The following is a 12,313-nucleotide window of genomic DNA, read 5'->3' as shown; positions in this document are numbered from 1 at the left end:
CTGAAGTCTGAGGGCCGCGGCGACCGGAGAAATCACCTTGGTGAATACCAGTGGGGCGGATGTGATGCCGAATGGCAGAGCTGTGAATTGATAGTGCTCCCTGTGGCCGGCCATAGCGACGGCAATCCTGAGGAACTTCCTGTGGAAATGAGCAATGGGGACATGTAGATAGGCGTCCTTCAAATCGAGGGTAACCATCACCTCTCCTGGCTGAAGAAACACAGCCACGGAATCCACGGTTTCCATTCGAAATGACCTCTTCCTGATAAACCGATTGAGGTACCTCAGATCTATTATCATCCTCCAGCCCCTGGTGAACTTGGGGACCAGAAAGACGGGGGAGTAGACTCCCAGACCGAGGTCTGAGGCTGGTACCTTCTCCAGGGCGCCCTTGGTAACATATTCGGCAACCAAGGCTTCTAGACTGGCCTGCTGAGAAGGTGGAAGAGTTTGGGTGGAAACGAACCGATCTGGAGGTGGAAGATGAAAGTCGATGTGATACCCGTGTTGTATGATCTTCAACACCCATGGGTCTTGGATATGGGTGAACCATGCTCTGGAAAAGGAGGAAAGACGTCCTCCCAGGAAGGGGGGCCACAGGGAGCTGCCCCACGTCAAAACTCAGGCTTCCTCTTGGTGTCCTCCTTGGAAGCGCCACGACCAGCTCCCCTAGGGCGATATCTAAAACGCCGTTGTTGGGAAGGGCGTCTATAATTAGAGGAAGAACCTCTGCCTCTAGAGGGAGCACGTCTGCCCCTGGATGCTTGAGGTAGGGACCTTCCCCTACCTTCAGCTAATCCCTCCATAATGGCGTCTAAGCTTTGGCCAGACACCCTTCCCGGCTCAAAGGGGAGAGCACAGAGTGCTGCTTTAGACGCAAAATCTGCCCGCCAAGGCTTTAGCCAAAGGGGTCTACGGGCCGCAGTAGACAACGCCATAGATTTGGCGGAGATTTTTAATTGATGGCAGGAGGATTCCGCCAAATAATCTGCAGCCCTATGAACTCTTTTCATAGAGGCCAGAATCTCATCTCTGTCTACGCCCAAGTCTATATCCCGCCCCTACGATCCAGAGGGTCCTGAAGATTTGAACCATCTTCCAAGGGCACCAGGGTTCTGCGGGACAGCTTTGCTACGGCCAAATCCACCTTCGGGGGAGGCCCCCAGGAATCCCACTGGGTAGTGTTAATAGGAAACAAACTCTTGAAGATCCTGGAAAGCGAATGTCCTTTCTCTGGCTGTTTCCACTGCTGCGCCATAAGGTCGGTCAGCGTGGCGTCCGCATGGAAGGCAATATGTCCCCCAGAGGCAGACGTGGAGGCTTCCCCGTCAACATCTCGGCCCACTGTAGACCGGATGGACTTCAGCAGCCTGCCCGTTTGTTCATAATGGAACGCAGTTCTGCTGGAATAACTGAGTCGTCCTCGGAGGAATCATCCTCTGCCACCCGCAGGTGTTACAAGGGGGGGGGGGAGAGACGAGGAACGGAGCTCAGAGCATGGTCTCCTGGTGAGCTGAGACAAGGTGCAATGGATCCCTTTGAGGGAATCATCCTGCAAAACAAAAAGGAGAGTACAAGCAAGGGAAAAACTATTTACCCAAGCGATGCCCAAACTCACCATCTCCTTGACCCATGCCATCATATCTCTGGGAGAGGGCTCCACAGGTGGAGGACCTCTGCACCCGCGACAACGGGCCCACTCATAGCCTGAAAATAGGCAAGTTATAGGACCAGTAGTACCCCGCAGGGCACGACCTTTCAAGCCGCTACCTACCATCAGGGAACGGTGTGTCGCAATCGAAGCAGGAAAGATGTTTCCTCTTGGAAGAGGTTTTCCTCCTACCATCCCCAGGAGGGGTAGTAGAGGATGACATATCCTACAGAGAGAGATAATAGACCATGCAACACTGTCACCATGACATCATACCAGCTTTTAAAAAAAGGGTAAATCTTACCAGGTCCTGTAGACCGGACAGAGAGGTGACTTGGCGCCCAACGTGCGACTCGAACCCACGACCTTGAGATTAAGAGTCTCATGCTCTACCGACTGAGCTAGCCGGGCTGGCGCTGTGAACAGGATCTGAACCTGTGCGGGGAGACCCCATTGGATTTCGAGTCCAAAACCTTAACCACTCGGCCATCACAGCCGGTTCCCAATAAAGTTTGCAAACTGGAAAAGAGTTCAAGATCAATGAACACCACAATCGCACGCCTTCAGCAGATACTGCAGGAAGGTCTCTGACACCAGGCCAGCCAGCCTCTTAATTCTGGCCGGCTGGAAGTGGGCGGAGCCACAATCAAAGCAGGTGAGGCAACCTGCCCAGACAACTAACCCTGTAATCAGGGGTCTGCAAAGATATACATTCCCCCCCACCAAGAGGCCCTTAACACGGGCACTTACCCCCACATCTCCCCGTCTTTTCCGGCCTTTAATAAGGCCTGAATCTTCCCTGAGTGAGCGGCCGCCAGCGCCAGGCTGTTGCCATGTCGCTATGATACTTCCGGCGAAACCGGAAGTGCGCGCTTACAGCGGCCGGCGGGTGGAACCACACTGTTGTGTATCCTGTTCCCCGCCGCCAGAGGCGGCATGCGGAGTCCCCGGACTCTCACCAAAATGTCAGGTAAGTCACAAGGAGCAGGGGAAGCGGAGGAGAGGGGGGGCAGGGGGGATAGAGGGGGGTAGCCACACATGGCTAACAAGCACCTTCTCCCCGCAGGGCACAGAAGGTGACAAGAAGAAAACAACCGCTCAGGAGGTGAGTGATCCTGCTGAGCTTCTCAAAGAGGACACAAGTCCTCCCACCTGTCCTCTGTCCACACAGGACAGAAAAAAACACGCAGAGGGGAGGTTCTTGTGCCCTCTTATAGGGCCTGCCACGCATTTGATTGGCTAATTAAATATCCGCCTGTCCTACCAGCACACAGGGGCAGAAATACCCCACATTGTGCCGCTGTTGAGGACGACAGGGAACATTCCTTTATGCCGCTTTACCAATATACCAGTATACCATGAAGTTCATTAGCTCATCCAATTTGCAACACAATCCAATAGACAATTGAAAGCTACTGTTACGGTGATAGGGCTACCTGACCTGCTGCACAGGCTTCAACAGTGTTGCCTCTGCCCCTGACACTGCAGAAAACCACGAAGAGCCCCCAATGCAAATATGTGCTATTTAGAAATAAAAATAAAAATTCTATGAAAATGAACAAATGGAAGTCAGACTTTGCTTTTCACATCAAAAGCATTTTAAAAAAAATAAACCTCATGAAACAGGCCTGGACTGAAATGAAGGTTCCCTTAAGTTAATATTTTGTTGCACAACCTTTTGAGGCAATCACTGTGATCACACGATTCCTGTAACTGTCAATAAGACTTCTGCCCCTCTCTGCAGATATTTTGGCCCCTTCCTCATGAGCAAAGTGCTCCAGTTGTCTCGGGTGTGAAGGGGGCCTTTTCCAGACGGTATATTTCAGCTCCTTCCAAAAATGCTCAATAGGATTTAGGTCAGGGCTCATAGAAGGCCACTTCAGAATAGTCCAATGTTTTCCTCTTAGCCATTCTTGGGTGTTTTTAGCTGTGTTTTGGGTCATTATCCTGTTGCAAGACCCATGACCTGCGACTGAGACCAAGCTTTCTGACACTGGGCAGCACATTTCTCTCTAGAATCCCTTGATAGTCTTGAGATTTCATTGTACCCTGAACAGATTCAAGACAACCTGTGCCAAATGCAGCAAAGCAGCCTCAGCACATAACAGAGCCTCCTCCATGTTTCACAGTAGGGTCAGTGTTCTTTTCAAGATATGCTTCATTTTTCCATCTGTGAACATAGAGCTGATGTGCCTTGCCAAAAAGTTTGAATTTTGTCTCATCTGTCCATAGGACATTCTTATGGAAGCTTTGTGACTTGTCAACATGTAGTGTGGCAAATTCCACTTTGTCAGATTCAAGTTATTTCTGTGACCATTGTGGGGTTTTCTATCATTAAGCGAGGGGTACCGACAATTTTGTCCACGTGTGTATATGTATCCATATATTCCATATACATATATATATATATATATATATATATATATATATATAGTATATATATATGTATTCTGTGTATACTATATGGTCGAATTAGGGCTAGTTCACAGGGGTATATTGGGCTGGATTTTGATGCGGAATCAATGTCAGAATCCGGCTCAAAAAACTGCCTCCCATTGAAATCAATGGGAGCCGGTCATTTCCTTTTAAATAAGAAGCGACCTGCCCTTTCTTCAGGCAGATTCTATGGTTGTTTCAGCCACGGACATCCGCCTCGCGACACCTTCCTCCCGACTAGGCCCATTCATTTGGGCCTAATCCGGAGCGGAATGCCGCGACTGGATGCCGATGCACTGTATGCACTGTACCGGCATCCAGTCGCGGCTAGCCGTTTTTTCGATCGGAATCTGAGGCGACCTCCGGTCCAAAAAACTCAGGTGTGAACGAGCCCTTACATGTATATTTCACCAAAGTATTATTTGGGTACTAATTTGCAGTATTGTGTAACGATAGTGTAAAGGTATCCTCTATGGCAGTATATAGGTCTAAAAATTAGAGTAAAAATTAAAAAAATATTTAATGGTACAAGAACAAATGTCTAAAATGTCAAGCAGGAGAAATCCTACTCTGGTTCTTGGTCAGTATCCTATTTTCCATAAAAGTGACGCCATGCTGGGTCATACCATTGGCAGATTACCTCTGGCAGGTTTACATCTAGATAATTTTAAAAGAAAAAAAAACATATTGTACATTTAATTGCTCTTCAAAAAAAACACAAAACCACAAAAAATATGTATCTTAACCATTTCAGGACCAGGCCTTTTTCTCTGGTTTGGCTCCAGACACATTTTTAGGTATTTTTTGTACTGTATATGCAGGGGTGAACTTAGCCTTTTTGCCACCTGAGGCGGACGACAGAAAGTGTTTTTCACATTTTTCATGCTTTTTTTAATTTTTTTTTTTTAGCAAAAATGGTACTACAAATGTATATAGTTTTCCCTCCTTGTTACGGTAGTTTTTAGGTAGATGATACTTAGGATTGTGTTGCGGGGGCACGGGCAGAACCTGAGACGTGGGCATGGTAGGGGTGTTGTTTTTCTACTTTATTGTACATTAACAGGACAATATCTTATGGGACACTTCTAATAGTTAAAATAACCATAAACATTAACATGCAGATATCAGGATATAGAAAGAGACATGAAAGCTGGAGTTAAATGGAAAGCATGGTAAAGTGCCCACCCCCAGCACTAATAGTCTTGTTCCAGACATTGATTCGATTATTTTGTTCCCTTTGATTTCTTCCCTGTCATAATAACAATGGGGATTTAAGGGAATACCACTGTGCCTTTGATGTAAATCTACATCCAAATGGTATAGATAATATTTGTATGGATACTTCTTGTTGTCACTAATAACATGGAACTAAGCCCATCAATGGATACGACTCACTAGGATCTCAGTTGGTAATGATCCGGGGCTGACTTGTGAAAGTAGAACAATTCAGAGATAACTGAGACGCTTCGCTTTTGACCCATGTTGAATAAAAGGGATTCTTTATGATCTGCAGTAGGCTATATGACTTATATATGAAGCAGGCTGATCCAAATAAAGCTGAAAACTAGCGGCCCCCATTCCGCTTAAAATATGCGGAGAGAAAAGTCCTACAAGCAGGTCTTTTCTCTCGGCTGATTTCGGGCGGAAACCTAGCGGACCACATTATAGACTATGGGGTCTGTGGGTTTCTGCTGGTAACTGCTTTTTAAGCGGAAAGGGTTTCCATTTTTGGGGTCCTCAAATGGACCCAAAGAACGGAAATCCAAATGCTCTTATGAACCGAGCGTAAGTGAATTGTTGGCCAACAATTAAATGGGGAATAGCCAATGTAAGAAACCATTTTTCTCCTCTAAGGGTTGGTTCACACTAGCGCTTGTATTCCGTCCGCAAGGAGTCCGCATGGAGACCCCCCCGGACGGAATGCAATCGCAATTGCAAGCGATTGCAATCTGTCAGGGAAATATTGGTATATCCCATAGATAGGTGGCTGCCAAAATTGATGGGTTCAGCTAACGTTCATCTAATGTGTATTAAGGCTACCATACCATAAAGGATCCATACCTATGACATCCAGTGACATGTCCTTGGATTGTGGGCATTTTCTTTCCCTATCGTCTCCTTTCGCTGCACACTACCATAATGTTTCTTCCAACCACAAATCATTTTAGAGTTTGCCACACAAGTATCTTAGGCTTCACATTTCCATCACCCCATTCATACTGCTGCTAACCATAATACAGTGTCCCAAATAATGTAATAGTGACACACAGAGGAAAATACTAAGCGCAAATAAGAGTGGAAAACTGTAAGGGAATTGCAATAGAAGCAACTCCCCAGTAGCTGCTGATGAATCCTGGGTGGAGGGCACAATAGACAGTGAGTCCTAAGCTGAACCCACCGCGGTCCCTTCCTCCTTGCCGGTCCTATCCCAAGCAATAGGCGGCAACTTGTTGACGGGCCCTTCCTATATAAGTGACAACACAGAACGAAGACAAGACAAACAACAACAACAAAGGAAGGTCAGCTAGCCAAGAGTCCAGTAACAGTGGAGCAACACAGTACAGAATCAAAATCCAATAGAATAGTCAATAGGGTAAGCCAGAGGTCAGATGTCAGCAATACAATAGTAGCAGAAGAGGAGCTTAGCAGGTACAAAGTCACAATAGCCAGTACTTCTGTGAGGGTTGATATCCAGTATATAGGAAGCCCAAGACCCGCCCTAGGCTTGACTGGAAGACAGGCTGTCGATCACACAGGGAAGGCTAGAATTAACTATTTGATGGTCATAGCGAACAATGTGCAGGAGATGGGTGTGGTGGAAATTCAATTACAGAGTTAGACCAGTGTTTACACAAGTGCAACGAAAAACACTAAGCACAGATCCAAAATGGATACGCCTCCTGCGCCGCAGATACGCCACACACTATAATGTCCCATAGCGGCAACTTCACACAATTTAACTTCCCATGACAGCCAATGTACACAGTATAATGTCCCATTATGGCACCTGTACACAATATAACATCATATAGCAGCCCTTATACACAGTATATTGTCCCATAGTGGCCTCTGCACACAGTATAATGTCTGACAAGTCCTAAACCATACAAAATTCCTGTATTTATGGTCATATCCATTGGCAACCAATGAAGACAAAAGACTGTCAACACTAATATGGTTAGAGAAAATCTTTGAAACGGCAAAATTTTAAATTATTTATATTTGCAAAAATGTTTAACTTCTGTCTAAAAATTTACATTTGCTTGAATTCACTGGAAGACCCTTTTAACATACTTAGAAATGTAAAGAAACACTATGTGACTACTGCAGCAAAAAAGAAAGACTGCATGCACATTATAGCGCCATAGGGACCTCTAGTGGGACTGTATATTTCCGCCATATTGGCACTATTGTACAGAGGTAGTTTCCTCTACAAACAGTACTTCTAGGGAGCCATATTGTTGTCATATGTTATCTAATGGCGCATGTGTGGAGTAATACAGAGGCACCATATGGTCCCAGAAACCCCGAACAGAATACAGGTGCAGGAGTGAACCTAGCCTCAGTTCTACATTTTGTGAATAGAATCCTACAGGCACATATACAAAATGTCTCAACTAGGGATGAGCGAACACTGTTCGGAACAGCCGTTCCGAACAGCACGCTCCCATAGAAATGAATGGAAGCGGCTGGCACACGGGAGGTCAAGCGGCCGGCCGCCGGCAAAGTCTGCGTGCCAGGTGCTTCCATTCATTTCTATGGGAGCGTGCTGTTCGGATCGGCTGTAACAATGCATATAACAATGATATCATCAATAAATATATAGTGACAATATAGAGACAATATAGGTGTATGATGTAAAAAAACACCAAAGATATCAGAATCCCCTCGTCCCATTACTGTTCTTATTTAATAGCCATACCCATTGCTAGAGTTATTTCTGAGGCCCACAGGACAAGGGGGTTTTGGTATCTTTGGTGTCTCTTCTATTGTCACTATATATTATTGATGATGTCATTATTATATGCATTGTATTAATAAACAGTATTTTTATACAACTTATTGTGGGTTCTATTGTGGTTGGTATTGAGAACTTGATATATTTATGGGTTTCCCAGCTATGATGTAATGTTGGGGAAAATCTTTTTAGTTGACACGTATGAGCCTTGACTACTCACCAATGGGACAATACTTTCAAAATGTCTGTCTCCTTGTCCACAGATCCCAAATGACAAATAGTACAACTATACCATTACTTAGACCCTTCCTGGGACTGCGACTCTGCCCAGATGGGAATGTGGACTAGGGATGAGGTCTAGCCATTCCTGAACTATTAAACACACTGGAATACTTAGGACTTTACGAAACACTGAGATGACACTCAGAATACTACAAAAATCATACATATCTCCGTCGGGTGGCCTACAAATGTTTTTTTTTTTTTCCATTGGATGCCTATTTCAGCTGCAGCACACCTGGAGAATATCTGTTGTATTGTCTATCGGCTTGTGGGATGATCCGTAATAGTATGGCGGATATCGGGAAGGAGCTAAACTGGTGCAGCTGGAGGGGGACATTAAGCTGTGGGTGCATCAGGAGAGAGACTTTATATTGTGGAGTGAGTTTGAGGAAAACATTATAATTTGGGGGCATATAATATTAGGATTATTGTATGTGGAAAGAAATGGATTGGAATAGGTGGAGTCAATTTAGAAGTGGGTGGGGCTAAATTTACCATAGCGCGCTATGCATATTTTGTCCCACTTTCTGTCCTTTGAAAGTTGCGAGATATCCCAATACCCAATTCCCTTAGTGATGTCTAAATGCATAGATAATACAATGAGGTCACAGCACGCCGTCATACCTCCCAACTTTCAAAAGTCAGAAAGATAGAACATGCAGTGCCTTAAGCGTACCACTGTAAATTTGGCTCCACCCACTTCTACGCTGACTCTGCCCATTCTCATCCATTTTTCTATATGCCCCAATATTATAATATTCCACTCCAATTGCCCCACAGTATGAAGTCTCCTCACCTGGTGCCCCATTGTAAACTGGGGGAAACTGTTGGGGTAGCTGGAGGGCGACATTAAACTGGGGGCAACTAGAGCCAGACATGCCCCCCTCCAGCTAATCCCACAGTTTAATATCCCCTTCCAATTTGCCCCATCTTAATTTCCTCTTCATTTTCCCCCAGTTTAATGCTCCCCCCTTCAGCTGTCCCCAGTTTAATGTCACCCTCCATCTGCCCCCCTAGTTTAATGTCCTTCTTTATCTCACCCCAATTTATTGCCCCTCCATCTGCCCCAGTTTGATATTCCTTTTTCATCTGCCCCAGTTTTGAATTTCTCCCTTCATCTGCCCTCAGTTTAATGTCCCCCCTTCGGCCACCAGTTTAACTTAATAAAATAGTGATACTCACTCCCCTGAATCTCTGTGAAGTCTCCTTTCCCGGACTGTTCAGGGAGCTGCAGGCTTGATGTGAGTTCCATCATTACATCATGCCGACAGCTCCTGGGACCAGAGCACATAGGAGCTAGTGCTTCACCATTGTACAGGGTTAGGCAGGGGGGTATGGATGATTTGAACGGGGCACCATGCAAGGTGGGGATAACCTTGGTGGATAAAGAGTGGGGGTATCTGCTCGTCAGGAGCCGTCATTTCAGTAGCAATGGAGACGTGGTTGATAGAGCATCGTGTGTTCATGTAAACACCTTTTGCCTAACTCTGCATCTGGAGAGGACACAGATGAGTTGATACCGGGACATACCTCCCACTGACTGGGACAGGACTTGGAATACAAGACTGTCCCGCTGAATCCAGGACGGTTGTAGGTATGGACAGTTTACCCAGTGATATCATAAAAAGCACATAATGCACAGTGATGTCATATAAGATGGATAAGGCACGGAGTAATGTCATAATGTAACCATAATGCACACAGTGATGTTGCAGCACAAAGCTAAAGCACATAGTAATGTTGCAGTATTGCAGCTAGGCTTGGATTAGCCCATGGGTGAACAGGCAAATTCCCTGGTGGGCCTCGGAGCCAGGTGAACCCCCCAGATCACCCTGACATGAGGCAGTGCACTCATTGTACTTAATATATATACTCATCATACAGCATCTCAACTAGGCCATGTATCAGTGTAATATACAGGATAGATTGCTTAAGAAACAACCCAGTTTATTTTCATAAACAGTAGATCTAATGGGCAGCCAAGGTGACATCTAGGTGCAGAGTCAGCCAAGGTGACATCTAGGTGCAGAGTCAGCCAAGGTGACATCTAGTTGCAGAGTCACCAATCATCTTGCCACTGCTACGTGGGGGAAATATCCCTGGATCACTGAGCTAAGAGGTCCATAGTTCATGGCTACAGCCTGACAGTACTACTGAAAGGACCTCAGGACAGAAACACTTAGAGGCAAAGGCTAGGCAGCAAGATAGTAGTGAAAACCAATACAAAAACCATACCAGGAACCTCCACTTCTCATACATAATTTACAGTCATGGACGCCTCATTAGGGACAATGTCAACTTTTGCGCTAACCTCGCCCCCTATAGTCTACCTTAATACGATTTTCCTTGTTCATCTTTTTCATCAACGACTTACCTTGCGCTCATCAAAGCCCAGAACTCTATGGACGCATTTGTTGTTGTCTTTTGCGCTGCACGCCGGAACACAATGGCAACAAGCGAAAACGGCACAGAAGTGAACAATGACCACATATGTCCCCTGACCAGAAGCACATTAAACATTTGATTTCATTAGGTCTAACGCAGATCTTCTTTGGTCATCAATCTTCTAATACGAGGAAGGACGCCGCGTTCTGTGTTCCGAGTTCATGCCTGTCTTCATTAACATCATTTGGTGTTTTTGGAGACTTTTCCCTAATTAGGTCTGGTTCCCACCAGCAACTGCTAAAAAATCTCCCATCTCTTTCATTATATTTGTTTCTGCACTTCTAAATTACTTTTGATCTCCATACTGATTAAATTAGCTTTGTGGGCCTCGTCTAAAATCAGGGGGAAATTATCTAAAAATCATGAAATCAATTCCTTTACGCTGCTTTAATCTTTTATGCCTTGGCCTCATAGAGGGATGGCTCAACACGTACAGACCCTATGAAAAGTGTGCAGCCCGGGATAGCTTGCCAGTCTTCCACTGCCTTTGAGAACCATCTGGGTCAATTTCCTTCCAAGTTAATGAAATGCAAATATAAATTCCAGCAGTTCTTCAGCTGCAGGCTGCCCAACTTATTAGCATGACAGAGGCTGCGAGATGAGGCCTGACCCTGTGCACTTCCCCTCAATCTCATTAAGTTGTAACTCTGTCGTGACCACATTCATGGTGTCTATTGACGCTGAAAGGCTCCTTTATACTAAACTAGCTAAATTCGCATTCACACGTTTTTATTTACAATGCTGTTCCACTACTGCAGCCACATTCGAGTAAATCTTTCATGTCTGGAGTGAATGTCTTCTTATATTCTCCAAAAAATGATGTATTCACCATATTTGCAGAAATTAGCGCTGTGATATTTGCATGAGACTGATATATAATAGATCAACATCTGCATCGGACTATCGCAGTTGCGTGGGTTTCCTCCAAATTTCTTTGGCTTCCTCTCACAGACCAAAACCGTACTGATAGGTCAATTGGCTTCCTATGAAAGTGGTCTTGTAAGTGATAGGGAGATTATATTGTCAGCTCCGGAGCAGATAGGGATTGATGTTCTCAGATACGTATAAAGGGATTCTACCATTAAAACACTTTTATTTCTGGTTGACACGTAGGAATAGCCTAAACAAAGGCTATTCTTCTCCTACCTTTAGAAGTCTTCGCTCCGCCGTTCCGTAGAAATCCCGTTTTTTTATCGGTATGCAAATCAGTTCTTTCACAGCACTAGGAGCGGGCTATAGGACTCAAACAGTACTGGGGGTGTTCCCAATGTTGCGAGAAAACTCTCCAGCGCCGCCTCCATCTTCTTCAGGAACGGCCTCTTTACGCATCTTCTTCGGGCACAGGCGGTCAAACTTGTAGGCCTCAGCGCTAATGCATTGCAGTTCTTCCTGCAGCACTTTGAACAGAAAGTTCACGGAAATTTCCTCCACAGACTTTCTGTTACGATTATATCTACAGGGAAGCCACCGCGGTTTCCGTAGATAACATGCTGTGATTTCCAAAACTGTGCCAGTTTTAAACGCAAAGTGGGCATAGGATT

At 45.4% G+C, this 12,313-nt stretch overlaps 1 non-coding gene across 1 annotated transcript; it reads right to left on the bottom strand.

Moving 5' to 3' along the window:
• Positions 1–2,065: 2,065 nt before the first annotated feature.
• Positions 2,066–2,147, bottom strand: TRNAS-CGA (transfer RNA serine (anticodon CGA)). The gene has a single exon. It is a non-coding gene; the product is annotated as a tRNA-Ser (tRNA).
• Between the last annotated feature and the right edge of the window lie 10,166 nt (positions 2,148–12,313).

The sequence above is a fragment of the Leptodactylus fuscus genome, chromosome 2 (assembly GCF_031893055.1).
Source record: "Leptodactylus fuscus isolate aLepFus1 chromosome 2, aLepFus1.hap2, whole genome shotgun sequence".
Lineage (NCBI taxonomy): Eukaryota > Metazoa > Chordata > Amphibia > Anura > Leptodactylidae > Leptodactylus > Leptodactylus fuscus.
Note: the sequence above shows the minus strand (reverse complement) of the source record. Positions and strands in the feature narration are given on the sequence as shown.